Source organism: Oncorhynchus masou, chromosome 3 (assembly GCF_036934945.1).
Source record: "Oncorhynchus masou masou isolate Uvic2021 chromosome 3, UVic_Omas_1.1, whole genome shotgun sequence".
Classification (NCBI taxonomy): domain Eukaryota; kingdom Metazoa; phylum Chordata; class Actinopteri; order Salmoniformes; family Salmonidae; genus Oncorhynchus; species Oncorhynchus masou.
Genome location: NC_088214.1, coordinates 42,528,571 through 42,546,421, shown reverse-complemented (window position 1 = coordinate 42,546,421; position 17,851 = coordinate 42,528,571). Strand labels below are relative to the sequence as shown.

Below are 17,851 nucleotides of genomic sequence, written 5' to 3'. Positions count from 1 at the left end.
TGACCTGAAGATATTATCACGGTACCTAGGTGCCGATACGATATGTATTGTGATTCTCACAATTCTATATGTATTGTGATTCAATACTGCGATCTGATGCTCCAAGCATACTGCTCATTATGTCTGCTGCAGACGAGAGAGCATGAGAAAATTAGTTTGTCATGGAAATGCTGAAACTGGAAGTGCTGAAAACTAGGCTCACTATTTAAAAAGATGGAGAACAAGCTATAGGGTGTAGAATACCAGCATTTTGGCACTAGTACAGCCGACTAGCGTTGGCTAATATCTAAAAACCGACACTGACTCCTCCAAGTACCAATATAATAGTGTCCAAAAATAATATTGTCCCCCCCCCCCCATCACTATTATACAATCATGAGGGGGGACAGTGTGTGAGGCTTGCACATTACAACAGCAAGCCCCAGCTAAACAGGCAGCAGGGCAGACACTGCTGGGCAGACACTTTACTGTTTAACAAATTAATGGTTTTATCTGCCCCAAAATTTGAACCTTTTGATTGAGGTGTCCAAGTAGAATGTGCAGCTTGCACCAGTGCGACCAATTTAAAAATGTTTACTTGCACAGCTAAGTCAAAGGGTAACAAAATGTGACTAAATGGTCACAGTCTGTAGCCCTGCCAACAGATGACTAACTGCACTATGTAACACCATATCAAAATGGGCAAGCCTTTTGATCCCTTACCTTGCCTGACCTACTTTGGGGAAAATTCATAACACTCTGTGGTTACGGCCAAACTTATCATTATCAATTGGCAGTACAATCATGGAGTTAAATTCCATCCTGGCCCTTAGGCAAGGCACCAGTTTCCATTCATTACCCCCACAACTGGAAATAATTACTGAGCCCTCCTTAAGAGGGCAGGCTGACTCATGTGGACAAAACCACTGGGGGCAAGGAAAAGGGGGGTTAGGAATAACATCCCGCATAGTTCGTATTCCTGAGATGCGTATTTATTCAAGTGAGCCACACACTGTTTAACCTAGACCGTGGAAAGAAACAGGGACGTGTAGGATGGCTGGATTGGAATTTATAGCACTTCATCATTCTAGCCCACTGAAAAGTACACACCGAGACCAGAAATGATAGCTAATGGTAAACAAATCAAGAGAGCCTTGGACTCTGGAGAATGCGATGCACTTCACGACACAGACAGAATCATGACAGTGGTAGGAATGGGATCGCGTAGCAATATGTGGCGTTAGTCACGGGTACAGCTGATGTGTTATCCTGAATGTACAACCAAACCCATAGGAGACACCCATAGTTGGTCCTATTCACATTGACTATGAGGGGTGAGGTTGCTGAGAAACAAGCAGTGTGTCAACATTTCAAGATATACAGTTGTAGTCGGAAGTTTACATACATTTAAACTCAGTTTCACAATTCCTGACATTTAATCTTAGTAAAAATTTCCTGTCGTAGGTCAGTTAGGTTCACCACTTTATTTTAAGAATGTGAAATGTGAGAATAATAGTAGCGAGAATGCTTTATTTCAGCTTTTATTTCTTTCATCACATTCCCAGTGGGTCAGAAGTTTACATACACTCAATTAGTATTTGGTAGCATTGCCTTTAAAATTGTTTATCTTGTGTCAAACGTTTTGGGTAGCCTTCCACAAGCTTCCCACAATAAGTTGGGTGAATTTTGGCCAATTCCTCCTGACAGAGCTGGTGTAACCGAGTCAGATTTGTAGGCCTCCTTGCTCATACATGCTTTTTCAGTTCTGCCCACAAATGTTCTATAGGATTGAGGTGAGGACTTTGTGATGGACACTCCAATACTTATGGACAATGACTTCAACCGTACTTTTGGAAGACCCATTTGTGACCAAGCTTTAACTTCCTGACAGATGTCTTGACATGTTGCATTAATATATCCACATAATTTTCCTACCCCATGATGACATCTATTTTGTGAAGTGCACCAGTCCCTCCTGCAGCAAAGCACCCCCACAACATGATGCTGCCACCCCCGTGCTTCACGGTTGGGATATTGTTCTTTGGCTTGCAAGCATCCCTCTTTTACTCCAAACATAACGATGGTCATTACGGCCAAACAGTTCCATTTGTGTTTCATCAGACCAGAGGACATTTCTCCAAAAAGTACGACCTTTGTCCCCATGTGCAGTTGCAAACCGTAGTCTGGCTTTTTTTAATAATGGTTTTGGAGCAGTGGCTTCTTCCCTGCTGAGTGGCCTTTCAGGTTATGTCGATATAGGACTCCTTTTACTGTGGATATTGAAACTTTTGTACCGGTTTCCTCTAGCATCTTCACAAGGTGTTGTTGATGTTGCTCTGGGATTGATTTGCACTTTTCACACGAAAGTACATTCATCTCTAGGAGACAGAACGCTTCTCCTTCCTGATCGGTATGACAGCTGCGTGGTCCCATGGTGTTCATACTCGCGTAGTATTGTTTGTACAGATGAACGTGGTACCTTCAGATGTTTGGAAATTGCTCCCAAAGATGAACCAGACTTGTGGAGGCCTACAATTTTTTTCCTGCAGCCTTGGCAGATTTTTTTTTCTTTCAATGATGTCAAGCAAAGAGGCACTGAGATTGAAGGTAGGCCTTGAAATACATCCACAGGTAAACCTCCAACTGACTCAAATGATGTCAATTAGCCTTTCAGAAGTTTTTAAAGCCATGACATAATTTTCTGGAATTTTACAAGCTGTTTAAAAGCAGTCATCTTCTGACCCACTGGAATTGTGATACAGTGAATTATAAATGAAATAATCTGTCTGTAAACAGTTGTTGGATTACTTGTGTCATGCACAAAGTATATGTCCTAACCGACTTGTCAAAACTACAGTTTGCTAACAAGAAATGTGGAGTGGTTGAAAAATGAGTTTTAATGACTCCAACCTAAGTGTATGTAAACTTCTGAACTTCAACTGAGAATTAAATCTAAAAAGTTTATTTTATTTTTTCACACACACGTGTTATATGCCGAGTACACTGCTCTTCTCGTGTCCCATACCAATAACAGGCAGGGTCCCTTTCCTTGATTCCACACCGCTCTAAACCCTCAGAGGTAATAGTCACACCTGTGGTGAAAGGGGCATTATTCTTACCAAACCACATGACATTTGATTTAAAGGTGTTCAGAACAAGGTTAAGGTCAGAGAAAGCTTATTGGACACCAAGAAAGCTTCGTTGTTGAGCATTTAACACAAAAATCTGGGAAGGGGCCAGTTGAGTATAAGACTATCATCTGCATATAAATGGATGAGAGAGCTTCATACTGCCTGAGCTATGTTGTTGATGTAAATTGAGAAGAGTGTGGGGCCTAGGATTGAGCCTTGGGGTACTCCCTTGGTGATAGGCAGTGGCTGAGACAGCAGATTTTCTTACTTTATACACTGCACTCTTTGAGGTAGTTCGCAAACCAGGCCAAATACTCCTTAGCCGGCCCACAAGAATGGAATGGTCTACCAAAATCAAAAGCTTTGGCCAAGTCAATAAAAATAGCAGCACAACATTGCTTTGAATCAATTGCAATGGTGACAACATTGAGGACCTTTATTAAGGTTGCACTGACACATCTTTAACCTGAGCGGAAACCAGATTGCATACCAGAGAGAATACTATGAACATCAAGAAATCCAGACAGTTGATTATTACGTTTTTCCAACACTTTTGATTAACAGGGCAAAATAGAAATAGGCCTATAACAGTTAGGATCAGCTTGATCTCCCCCTTTGAATAAAGGACGAACCGTGGCTGCCTTCCAGGCAATGGGAACCTCCCCAGAAAGGAGAGACGGGTTAAAATGGTCAGAGATAGGCTTGGCAATCATAGGGGCAGCAACTTTAAAGTAGGGTCTAAACCATTGGACCCAGATGTTTTTTGGGGGTCAAGTTTCAGGGGCTCCTTTAGCACCTCAGTGACTGATTGCAGGGAGAAACTTTGTAGCGGGGCAGGGGAAACAGAGGGAGAAGCATTGGTGATAGTCACATTAGAAGGGGTGGGAAATGAGGAAATGTTGGATGGGCAAGGAGGCATGTCTGAATCAAATAGAAATCCTGACTCAATGAAGTGGTGATTAAAGAGCTCAGCCATGTGCTTCTTGTCAGTAACAACCACATCATCAACTTTAAGAGACATGGGCAGCTGTGAGGAGGGTTTATTCTCCAGGCCTTTAACCCTTTTCCAGATCTCCTTGGGGTTAGACACAGAGAGTGGGCCTTAATTAAACCTCTGATATGAAGAGAATGTCCCTGGAACCATCGATCCTCAGCTCGACTTTATATCCGAGATGCTAACTATGGCGTTGTTGTTCAAAACATCAACAAAATAACAATGAAATGCCAGCCATTCTAGCCTTGGACCATTTCTTTCCCTCCACACATTTCAGTGGAAAGGATTGTAGTCTGTTTGTATACAAGCCTCTCTGTGGGCTATACTATAGCTTCTACTGTATCTCACCTTTTGCACTGAACACGAGGCCCAGGGCTATAAGAATGAATGTATTAAAACAGCACAGTTTGTATGAGAGTTTATGTGCAGGAATGCATGTCAGATACAGCTCGAGAAGACAAGCCAAAATGGGTTGAGGCGTTTATTAATGGTCATGGCTGTGTATTCCAACTACCCCACGCAAATATTTACAGCGTTTGGGGGACGGAAAGTATTTTTTTACGGGTTTTTTTCTAGGGCTGGGCGATATGGCCTTTTCAAACTTAGTGATTCACAACATATATCTAAAAATGTTAAGGGTCAATACACTATTTCAAACAGTCAGGAATAATCTAATGAATTCTGTCCTTGTAAAATTATACCTAGGCTAAATATAAGATCCACTACAAATGAAAATATTATAACCTGCTTTGTTGCAATAATCACTGATCTGACTTTCAAGTCTAAGAAAATGCCCTTTTTGTTACAAATTTAACCAGAACCACTGATAATGGCCAACTTCTTACCAGGCATTATAGAACATTAACACAGGTCTCAAACAATCTCTCAAGCACAAGCCCACCTGGTAGTGAGTAGCCAGCTAATCTTTATATTTAAAGTTTAGCCAACTTGGATCTACAGTGCATTCGGAAAGTATTCAGACCCCTTGACTTTTTACACATTTTGTTACAGCCCTATTCTACAAATATATTTTTATATATCCTCATCATTCTACACAACACCCCATAATTACAAAGTGAAAACAGGGGGTTTAGAAATATTTGCAAATGTATTATATAAAAAACAGACATACCTTATTTACATAAATATTCAGACCTTTTATGAGACTTGAAATTGACCTCCGGTGTATCCTGTTTCCATTGATCATCCTTGAGATGTTTTTACAACTTGGTAAATTCAATTGACTGGACATGATTGGGGCGGCAGGTAGCCTAGTGGTTAGAGAGTTGGGCCAGTAACCGAAAGGGTGCTAGATCGAGTCCCCTAGCTGACAAGGTAAAAATCTGTCATTCCCTGAACAAGGCAGTTAACCCACTGTTCCTAGGCCATCATTGTAAATAAGAATTTGTTCTTAACTGAATTGCCTAGTTAAAAAAACATTTTAAAGAATAATTTGGAAAAGACCCTAACTGTCTATATAAAAAGGTCCCACAATTGACAGTGCATGTCAGAGTATAAACCAAGCCATGAGGTCGAAGGACTTGTCCTTAGAGCTCCAAGACAGGATTGTGTCGAGGCACAGATCTGGAGAAGGGTAAATAGAACAAGTTTGGAACTATCAAGACGGAAGCCACTCCTCAGTAAAAGGCACCTGACAGCCCGCTTGGAATTTTCCAAAAAGGCACCTAAAGAACTGACCATGAAACAAAAATGGAACGCATTGGCCTGAATGCCAAGCGCCACGTCTTAATCTTAAGGAAACCTGGCACCATTCCTACAGTGAAGCATGGTGATGGCAAGCATCATGCTGTGGGGATGTTTTTCAGCAGCAGAGACTGGGAGACTAGTCAGGATCGAGGAAAAGATTAATTGGGAAAAGTACAGAGATCCTTGATGAAAACCTGCTCCAGAGTGCTCAAGACCTCAGACTGGGGTGAAGGTTCACCTTCCAACAGAACAATGACCCTAAGCACACAGCCAAGACAATGCAGGAGTGGCTTCAGGACAAGCCTATGGATGTCCTTGAGTGGCCCAGCCAGAGCCCGGACTTGAACCCGATCAAACATTTCTGGAGAGACCTGAAAATAGCTGTGCAGCGACGCTCCCCATCCAACCTGACAGAGCTTGAGAGAATCTGGAGAGAAGAATGGGAGAAACTCCCCAACAACAGATGTGCAAAGATTGTAGCTTCATACCCAAGACGATTCGAGAAAGTAATCGCTGCCAAAGGTGATTCAACAAAGTACAAAGTAAAGTATTGTATGTGTGTAGAATGAGGAGGAGATATATATATTTTTTAAACCAAAATCAATTTAGGAATAAGGCTGGAACGTAACAAAATATGGAAAAAGTCAAGGGGTCTGGATACTTTCCAAATGCACTGTATTTGTTTGCTAATGGACACACCTTCCTGTCCATCTCCAACTGTTTGAACAAAATAGCCTGATCACTGTGTTTAGATGTGGAAATCAAGAGGCCTACCCGGACAAGAAGATGCTTATTTCTCAGAATGAGTTGACAATTCCTTAAATAAATGAGTATTTTTATGCTCTTTGCACATTTACAAAACAGACTAGACAGCTAGCGCATAACCGTCTGGCTAAAATGCTGCTAACGGTACATGGTACTGCAATGCCGCCTGCGACAAACTGAGTATTAATTTTCCACATTCATTGATACTGCCGTCTTAGTATGGTCTGCTCTACATTTTGGGAGTGGAGACATAAAATGGGTATCATTATGGAGGTTAAGTTCTCCTCCATTATAGTACAAATAATGTCTCAATGTGTTTGGGTGTCCATATGACCGATTATGTTAGACCAAACCTCAAATGCAAATAGCGAGTTGAAACGGCTTGTTGTCAGAGAGGAAGTGGCAGGGGGAGGGGCTTGGTGTCTGTGTGCAAAAGTACACAGTACAGAAAGAGCGAAGGAGACGAGACCAAAAAGACAAAACACTCAAAGAAACAAAAACAATACTTGACTTTTGCAATACAGGCATTTGGAACATTGCGCTAAAACATTCTTTTGAATTAATTCAATATATCGCCCAGCCCTAGTTTTCCTCATGCCTCGTTTGGGTGATGACAATTCAGTCGGGTCAAGGAGGGCGAATATGGCTCACCGGTGTGAGTAAATTGTCTCTCTGTTTGACATGCACTGAAGTACAGGCCTCAACCCCAGAGTCCTGACACCTTGCCGAGGGTCTGACTGTATCGGCAGACTCCTCTCCTGCTCCTTCACGAAAGTTGACGGTCTGTTTGGGGATTTGAAAACCCAAAGTGCACTGAGTGGATGAGAAAGGACTATGTTGGTGAAAAGTGACGCACATCATGGGAGATGTGCTCCTGTGGGATATCCAAAACAACTCCGCATTCTGGTAGTCCAGGTCTGAGCCAAAGTATGGAGAAAGTCATCCTTACAATGCAATCGTCAGGCATGTCAGTGTGATTCTGTGATAACCACTGTGCTTTCTATTATACATATAAGACAAAAGCACAACTTGTGTGTTGCTTCGGAAACACTTCTCAGCTATCACTATGCATGCGATTACATACGATTATGTCAGCCCCAGAATACTCACCATGTGATCAAGTGTCTTTCAGAAGCTCATTGCTCCACCATCCAGAGGAGGAACTCAGCAATCTAGGAACGAAGACAGTGAACAGAATAATTACATTTACACTTGAGTCATTTAGCAGATGCTCTTATCCAGAGTGACTTAGTTAGTGCATTCATCTCAAGATAGCTAGGTGGGACAACCACATCTCGGTCATAGTAAGTTTCATCAATAACGTCAGTGCTGGAAAAGTCAAGTGTGAGTGTTAGTTAACGAAAGGCATTTATTTTTAATTCCAGTTTATACACTGTTCATGTTGGCTCTCTCTGAGTAAGTACATAAGAGTGAAACCTTGAGTATACTGTTTAGAAGTATATAGCTATCATGGCAAGAGGATGATGCTTTCATAGCAACTTCAGAGCTCATAATTATGCACGACAACTGGGACTTAACAACCCCAGTACATTGATATATTACCTGCCAATATTGTATGGAAATTGTAAGGGAAATGTTGCAGTGCCTACGCAGGCAGATTGAGGAAAGAGTTAAAAACTGACTGGCCAAGAGGGGTGTGTCGCTATACTATCAGACTGGGTCAGTGATGAATCCATACAGCCAATGGACCTTTGTGCTACAAGTGCCCTGGTAGGAGTATGCAAGAAGCAGACGGGGAAGAATAATTACCTAGTTACTACTGTAACGTTAGAAAACGCTATCATAGTCAACGTTATAACATTGGCACACTACACCAGTCGGCACAATTTACGATCCGTAACTTAACGTTAACTACCTAACTGCGCAATTTAGGTTTTACCTCATTTATAAACGTTAGCTAGCAACAGTAATATTAAAAAACGATTTCGTCTAACGTTAGCTAGCTGCCGTTAGTTGGCGTTATGTCACCGGCTAGCCTAAGCTAACGTAGCTCGCGCGAAGAGCACAAAGCCCATCCCCCACACGGTTGTACGCAAGAGGCTAAGCTAACGTAGTGATTAGCTAGCTAGCCTGGCACCGCGACGTGGTTTTTCGGTCGCCACTCTCCCGCGACCATGAGGCATTGCTAAACAAGGATTTAGCGGCAGCTAACTAGTTAGTCACAAAAAAAACATAGTACAGGGCATACCTTTAGAAAGGGGTCTCAATATTTTTGCATTTATTCCTGTGTTCCAACAACAAAACAAAAAAAAACAAGATTCGTTCTTTATATGAACGGTGCTGGTTAGCTAGCAAGGCTAGCTAGCTGGTCTTTCAAAATGTGTCCCCATAATCCAGTAGCTAGCTACCTACTTTGTCTGAAATCTTTTGATAGATGGCTTCCGATGTAATCCACGTGTTAAAGCTTAACCATGTTATCTCTTTCCAAAGATTGCAAAATTGATATAACAAGGAAATTAATTAACATTTTAACGCTAATAGATAAGATACAAAGCCAGGCGGTTCGAAGCCAACGGCTTCAGACACTCAACACAGTGACGCGACTTTCCCTACAAAAATGGGCAGTCCAGGCAGCTTGCTACAGTATTTCCAAACATCACTCATTGAAGCGAGGCACAGAAAGCATAGTCACATGTAGAAAAAGTGTACAGGAAATGTTATTTCCTGCAAAACGATTAAAACGTATGGTAAACCAATATTGTATGAATTTAGATAATTAGATGCCATACAGTTCTGTGAATGTATATTTTATACAACCGGTCTCTTTGAATGTATTAATATTGTCCATAAAGAAATGTGAGAGTTCAACTACTCAGAATAGAATTATGAAGAAATAGGCAACTCACTTTCACAATCATATACAGTACTTAGAGCCAGCACACAATGGCTCCATCACAGAATAACCATCCCTCCCCCTCCTCCCAAATTGGGTTTAAGAGCCTTCACTTGGTTCCACCAATCAGATGAAAAGGAAAAAGTATAGAGGCTTCAAGCTAACAGCCAGCCACCAGTCAAAACAGTGTTTCCCCCATCCCCCACTATTGCACATTTTTGCCTGGCTGGGCACCACTAACCATAGATAAATTACTCCCCACCCTCTATCCTTTGCTGGTCATTCATATTGAGAAAGTCAATAACAAGCTGACATTATTGATGTCTACATATATAACTGTTTTCTATTTGCATACATTTTCCTACGTGCATTGCACTGTTTTAGCTGGACATGCTGATCAAAAGATACATGGGAGTAAGATCTTCTGAGAAGCACTTGAGAAGGCTGTTAAAGTGTCATGGAAGTTATACATCACCCTGGGATGAGACGTTGAGATGGGATCATTCCATGATTCCTCAGTACATTTTAGATCTACTATAGCTGTATCAAAGATAGGATGACGATAGCACAAGCTTTTCCTGCCATAATTAAAAAACTAGACTGAATAGTACTGATTCAGTGCTAACATGTGACTGTTTTCCTCAAACTATCCCCAAGTGAAGATGCTGCTTCATCGCTCCAGACTTCCCTGTGCGAGATGATGACACATCAAGAAATGGTGAATGTGACCAGCAGAAACACACAATAAGAGCAACAAGAGGAATAGGTAGTGAGTAGCCAATATATAGCACATCCTTCATTCCATGTTTTTCTTCCTTTTCCCGCCACTATGGAGTACAGGCTCAGCAGGGAGTCTCAGCAGGTCTCTCTCTCACTCTCTCGCTCTCTCTCCCCTACACATGCACACACATGATGCAAATTCAAATAGATGGAAATGTAATCCATGTTGTGTCTCATGGAATGGACAGCATGTTGTTACACTGCGTCCATAAAGAATTATTTTATTCACTATTCCCCACCACCTAGTCGCAGGGCCTTCTCAGTTCCCGGTGATAATGGTTGCTAGCTGCTTACGGTAACGGATGAAGTGAAAAAATAAACATGAAATAACCCTGGTAACTAACAGCACAGACAGAGCAAGAGTAAAGCAATAACCAACGCTTCCTATCTCCGTGTCAAGAAAACATGTGCACTTTTTTCCCCCTATACCATTATAACTGAATAGCATTTGTTGTTGTTGTCAACAAATTAGGATGTTGTTGTTTAGTTGGTAAAGTTATTGTTGGTTTTAATGTGATTTGAAGGTGGTCAGATGATGATCAACTGAATGTGTAATACTGCATGCATGTTCCCATTGGGTGCATCTGGCACATCGGAGGACTGATACTGTGGCTGTTACAGTGCTGGTGCTACAGTACCCGTTGTACTACAGTTTCTTGTATCCCATTGATGTTGTTCCCCTAGCTACTGCCTTTGCTGCTCTGAGCTCTCTCCCTTTGATCCTCCCACCAAATTATCTCAGTAGTCATCTGGCTCAGTGTTAACATCCCAGCAGTGGTCATTAGACTTCCATGTCTAATATCTCTTAATGTGCCCCACACCGATGCCACAGTCTGCACGCACACAACACAGATAAACACACTGTGCTCTAAACACACAGTGAAGAGGTGTGTTTAGAGCACAGTTTTTAGGGTATGGTCACTAGGGTGTGTCTGCACTTGCTTTCTACTACGATTCCTGGATTCATGTGCCTGTTTGGGCCAAAACTGTTTGTTTCTGTGTAGAAAACATAATGAACATGCAATCGCTAACTAAGCAGCAGCAAGCCAGAAAAATTTACGCATTTGTGTTGTCAGAGAAAGTGTACTGTATTGTACTATTGTGAAATCAAATGTGCATTGTTCACTGCTATGTAGCTCAAGGTCAACGCTCCAACAGAGGGCTTAGTACAGAGCTGTACGTCTCTACATAATTGGTATTTTTCTCACATGCTCCCTCCCTCTCTCTCTCCTCCCCTTTGTGGAAAACAGAAATATATGCTCCATCACTCCCACTGTGTGTGGGCGCATTGGCAGCCTCTCTAATCAAATGCAGGGTGCATTCCCCTTTCCCAATGCCAGGGTTTACTCAATGCATTATTCAGCAGTCTAACTGTACATGGCTTCAACACCAATTCTCTCCCCCACTTACATAAATCCACTGATCCATATACAGGACATGCATACACGAGTGCTTAAAAACCACTAATGTTGAAACCGTAAAGCATGATTTGGGTTAGCACAGTAGCTCCATCTGTTATGGTTATTTTGCCATAGCTGTGTGCTTACGGGGCTGTACTGTAATCTGAGAGTGCAATATGTTATATATTAGAAAGATATTGTCTACATTTTACACTGAAAGGTGCTGATTGTGCGGGAGGAATCGGAGCATGTATGTGGGACACGAAGTGATGTATGTTAGGGATTTGAATAGGAATCAAAACACTGCCTGATTATCTGTTGTGTGTGTACCTGCTTGGGTGTGTGTGTGCGTGTACATGCGTGGGTCTGTGGCTGTGAGGAGGTTGCTGTAGCAGGACTATTAGATGAAGGGGTTGCAATGGATATAAGCACAGCGGTAACTTGTTTAAATATGCGGAGGACCTGTTGGCATTGTGTAATTGCTTGGATACAGCTACGCCAATGAAAGCTTTCGCCGGCTCCCTTGGCGACAGTAGTATTGCGTACATTCTCTTTTTTTTCTCTTTGAGTGTGTGTATGGGTTGGAGGCGGGGCTGGGGGCTGGGGGGGGGGGAGATAATGAGGGAAAACAGGACAAATCCTTCAAGGCAGAATATCTCCAACACTGCTATAGGCTACTGTGATTGTTTTGTTCCAGATACAGAAGAGTCAATTAGCCATCATCGCTCACTATTATGACATCGACAGCATGACCAGAGCGAGTGGTGCACTTTGGCAATTCATCATAAATCAATGTCAGTGATGCAGCCCAGTGTAGGTCTACTGACAATATGGTATCTAAAAATGAAGGGTTCATTCAAAACCTAAGTATACAGATAAAAAATATCATCACCTCAATAATATGTCACTTTCTTTGTGCACATTCAGAACACAGCACTTCCTCATGCACAACGTCAACATGGTGCAATCAATGCATGCTGATTTATCCCCATGAATGAAAGCCTGTGTGGCATCATCATGCTCATTCTGTCCCCAGCAGCCAGCTGGAGACAGACTACTGCATGGGCTCCAGTGCCTGCTCAGCACCAGTTATTTTTTATCCCAACCAGGGGAAACAAAGGGGAAGAATCGGCTTTCATCTCCCATTACTCTTGTTGCTTCACCTCCAAATCTGGCCCACACAGAAAGTCTCAGATTCTCCTGCGAATCTTCCTCCACCGCAGCTATGTTTAGGCTTAGCCACACATATACAACAAATGCCATTCCTTTTGTACTTGTGTCATGTCATTCCTACTCTTTGGCAATATTGGGCACGAGTTCTCCCTGTTTTCTCACTATATGATGGTGATGGGCATGGTTAATTTTTGGGCCTAAGAGCAGAGGCCATGGTAAAAACATTGTTTCCCAATAGGAAGGCAGCTTCATGCCACTTTTTAAGGCTCCTGAGGGAGGTTCTAACACAGAGTTGACGTTACACTGCTGACAGAGGTAGCTTAGTAGCTCATTAGGCAGGGGCTGAACCTCCCTTGGGAGGAGAAGATGGAAATACCAGCAGAGGCTGGTAGTGAATGATCGTTATGGATGGAAGACCAGTAATGAGCCAATTAGGATCCAATATGGCTGCATGGCTACAAAGGGTTTCCAAGGGAATCCCCGAAGCAGATCTATAGTATGGAGAAGCCACTGAGGATATCTTATAATGCCGTCCTCTAATGTAGCTCTGGATGTATAGAAAAGGGATCAATCATTGCTTTAAGTCAATAATAATAATATAAATAAACAGTATGATGACCCAAATATACAATATAGAATACACTGAGTGTACAAAACATTACAAACACCTTCCTTATATTGAGTTGCACCCCCTTTGGCCCTCAGAACAGTTTCAATTCATAAGAGCATGGACTCTACAATCTGTCAAAAGTGTTCCACAGGGATGCTGGCACATGTTAAATGAAGGTTAAATAAAATAAAATGTTGACTCCAATGCTTCCACAGTTGTGTCAAGTTGGCTGGATGTCCTTTGTTTGTGGACCATTTTTGATAAACACGGGAAACTGTTGAGAGTGAAAAACCCAGCGGCGTTGCAGTTCTTGACACACTCAAACCAGTGCGCCTGCCACCTACTACCATTCCCCGTTCAAAGTCACTTAAATATTTTGTCATCAGGTGACACCAATAAGGGATCATAGCTTTCACCTGGTCAGTCTATGTCATGGAAAGAGCAGGTGTTCTTAATGTTTTGTACACAATATATACAGAATAGTGAATTTTAAATTCCAAAATTCACATAAATGAATGAAACAATAAATTAGAACATGCCATTTATTTCAATTGAAATGTTATCTCAAAATTGTAAAATAAAGATATTTTAGTTGATAATCACAAGGATAATAACAGGAAAGCTGCTTTGCATTTTTCTGTTTCTATGGCAGCAGAGACACCTTGTGGCAAAACAGGAAAAATATCTCCTGTTCTATAGCTGCAGTGTATACCCTACCAAGGAATGGTACTCCAGCACTACAGAGGACTGTACATCAAACTTTCTTCCTTCACACACACACACACACACACACACACACACACACACACACACACACACACACACACACACACACACACACACACACACACACACACACACACACACACACACACACACACACAAACACACACACACACCGTCACACCTGAGCAAATGCTATAACAGTGTCAGACAGCCATTGGGCCAGAAAAAATGGCTAAATATTGAGGCACTCAAATTCAATGTGTCTTGACTTCTTGGCCAACTCATTTTAAGCTTGGGGTATGGTACTTGTCACTCAAGTTGCCCACACAGGTATGACAAGCATGCGGTTGACTGGGGTTGGATAACTCCATACTTTCCGATTCTTATTCTTCATTCCTTTGGTTGTGAAATTACTCTAGTTTCTGCTTCATGCTGGGAGCATTGCAAAGGAGCACGTGTCTTTTTATAGACTAACCACTGGGACACCTGGCCACAGAACAATAACCACTCGAAGGACAAGGCAGAAAATACATCCTGAGACATTCTCTAAAAGCAAATGTTGGTATCCAAGAAGTCAGAGGAAGATTATTAGCATGGGCCAACTTTGAAATGCATTGTGGCTGTAGTGAGTGTAAAAATGCCAGGCCATGTGGTGAGATTTAGCACACACTAAACTGTGGAAGATCAAAGCAGAGTCCCCAGAGGGATTGTAACTAATGAAATAAACACCTCACTTTTATTTATCTTATTTCTAATGGGTTCACGGTCCTCTGTAGCTCAGTTGGTAGAGCATGGAGCTTTGGCGCTTATAACGACAAAATAATGCGTTAGATTCCCGGGACCACCTGTAAGTAAAATGCATGCATGACTAAGTCGCTTTGGATAAAAGTGTCTGCTAAATGGCATATTTTGTATATTAACATGTAATGTCATCTCCGACAAATTTAGTCTGATCAAAGAGAAACACGCACACATACAGTACAAAAGTCCTACAGAGGCCTTAGGTTGCTCTGCCAAAGATGGCCACTTATGTAGGTGTATTTCAAACATCCTTTGAACATTTCGTTGAGCAAGAGAAACGTATGCGTTGGAAAACTGAGATTTCCAACACTTTCTATTGATTTGACCTGACCTGAACAAAACATCAAAACGTCAACAAAGAACGACACTGACACATCCAACACATTCAGAGGCGGTGTGATTCTAACTGTAATACAAGACTCAATGTTGGGAAAGAATTTGAGAGTAGTAAAGCGTTTGTCTCGCAGGGTCTGCAACGGTAGGAGGACATGGTTCATTAAAGGGATAATGGGAATGTAGAGAGGTACAGTACATTCTTGCTGTAGCCAGCGTTTTCACAAACCATGGTCATTGAAGCATCATCGCCATCCTTTAGCCACGGACAGAGACAATTTTCTCTCCTGTTACTTCATATGATGAATAGCGCATACTCAGCAACCGTTACATAATTAGATAACATGGAGGGCATATGGGTTATCCTTAATTATTCTCTTAAAATGGTGGTTACTGTGAACCGTATGCAACCATCTATAATCAATATGTTCTTATCCATGTTCATGTGTATGGGGGCTCTATCATGCTTAGCTGAGTACTGCCTCCAATTTCCTCCAGTAAGTCCTGAAGTACTGAAATTAATACATTTACAATTGTAACATTTTTTTTTAATAGGAAAATGCATTTTCACTTTAAACATATATGAACTGGCTATTTCCATTATATATTTAGAGTAAATGTGGATAATATATTGTAAGATACATATATTTTACACTGTAGTTTCATATACAGTGTGTAAATTATAAGAGAGTATTATTGTCAGGAACCTATATGTGGGTACTATAGTTCTTATCAGATCACTAACATTATTATCTGAGAGGTGAAACATATTTTGAATCCATTTTCCCCAATTGTTACGTGCTTTTGTACATATGTTTCAATATATCTATTGGTATATTTGACTTAAATTTCATTCATGGGCCAGCTGTTGGGAAGCCCTGCAAGGTCAGGCATTGAATTGGACTAAAACACAGGGCTACATTCCATACTTCACTGGCCATTCCTTGTATCATTAGCGACAAAATCACTTGCCAGTGCACTTTTAACTTCCATGGTGCATGAAGCACAGCTACAAATCTTTTGGACCAGAAGCTTTTAAAAAGCATTTCCAGCATCCATACTCAGGAGCAGGAGCAAAGGGGACACAGTCATTGTAAGTATTTCCCTGGTTGAATTCAATACAGGTAGGCTATGCATGCAATTTCAGGCACTCAAGAGGTAACGATTACAGCTATTGATCAAAATGTAGTTTAAAAGAAATGATGCTGTTACGACGTGGCACTTGCAATCATTTAACTTTATTCAACAGCATTTAACTTTATACCGTCAATCATTTAAGCTGAACTATGTTGATATCCATGCCATTGCCTGTTTAATTTATTCGAGGTTGTGCTATCCAGCAGTGTTTTTTCAAAGTCTTTGCATTACAATGTTGTCAGTCAGCAACTAATAGACCCATAACTTTTCTGATGTGGGCTGTTTTTTGGGCTATTTTACTGTTGGTATGGAGACAAGAACATCACACTTTATGTTATGGGAAATTACGTGTTCTGCTAATTGTTTACAATTTGTATTTATTAATTTGTAAATAATCCAAAGATCAAATCAAACTTTATTTAATGTGCATGTACAATCGCACCACAGTCGAATAGTACAAGAAGGAGATATAAAATGTAAAAAAACACAAGGCAATAAAAAAACATAAACTTTGTGTTTTATTACCAACTAGCTTCATCTCTGTTTAGGCTGAAATCTGTTGTCATCCAATGTTTAAATTCCTTGATGCATGCCTCAAGGCAAAGTATTGTGAGATTTAAAAGAAAATTACATTTTGAGTGTTATCTGCATAGCTGTGAAAGTGAATGGCATGTCTGCAGATTACATTTCCAAGTGGTAACTATAAATCAACTAATAAGGGTCCAAGAACAGAGCCATGTGGAACACACAAATAACATTTGGAACGTTTAGACAAGCAACAGTCTTCTGTAGAATGGAAAGGGAGTTTTTATTTAAAATATATATATATATATATTTCACCTTTATTTAACCAGGTAGGCTAGTTGAGGACAAGTTCTCATTTACAACTGCGACCTGGCCAAGATAAAGCATAGCAGTGTGAACAGACAACACAGAGTTACACATGGAGTAAACAATAAACTAGTCAATAACACAGTAGAAAAAAAAGAGTCTATATACATTGTGTGCAAAAGGCATGAGGAGGTGGGCGAAATGGGCCTATCATTTTTCAAATCACTTTGCTGTTTAGAGATATGAGTTAATAATGTTCAAAATTGGTAGGCCTGTTACAGGGAGAACTTATTTGATCAGCTTGTTAGGAATAGAGTCAAGTTGGCAAGTGGAAGACTTAGAGCATATGACAACCATGTCGTCATATGCCAACCCACTGGGCACAGATGTCAGTTCAACTTCTAGATTTGATTTACATTTGGTTGAGTTGTCAACTGATATTAATTCAATGCGAAATCAAAAAGGTTTAAAAGGTTGGTGAAAAAAATATGAAATTCCCTTATATTGATGACTTTGCAAATCCAATAAGTGTTCCAAATTGATTCAAGGTCATCGCATAGATTTTTTTTTTTTATGACATGGAAACCCTGTTGATTCAACCAGTTTTTGCACAGTGGGAAGGGAGTAAAA

The 17,851-nt window shown here is 41.0% G+C and overlaps 1 protein-coding gene across 4 annotated transcripts in view; it reads right to left on the bottom strand.

Moving 5' to 3' along the window:
- Window positions 1-9,144, bottom strand: part of LOC135517222 (F-box-like/WD repeat-containing protein TBL1XR1) — a 37,324-nt gene extending 28,180 nt beyond the window's left edge. For 2 of the 4 annotated variants that reach the window (XM_064941360.1, XM_064941335.1), the window contains exons 1-2: window positions 8,786-9,144; window positions 7,687-7,748 (exon numbers count right to left, since the gene is read on the bottom strand). The gene's annotated coding sequence lies outside the window, so the exon portion shown is untranslated. The remainder of the gene's footprint in view (window positions 1-7,686; window positions 7,749-8,785) is intronic. The other 2 variants (XM_064941351.1, XM_064941343.1) reach the window with 2 other exon arrangements.
- Window positions 9,145-17,851: the final 8,707 nt, after the last annotated feature.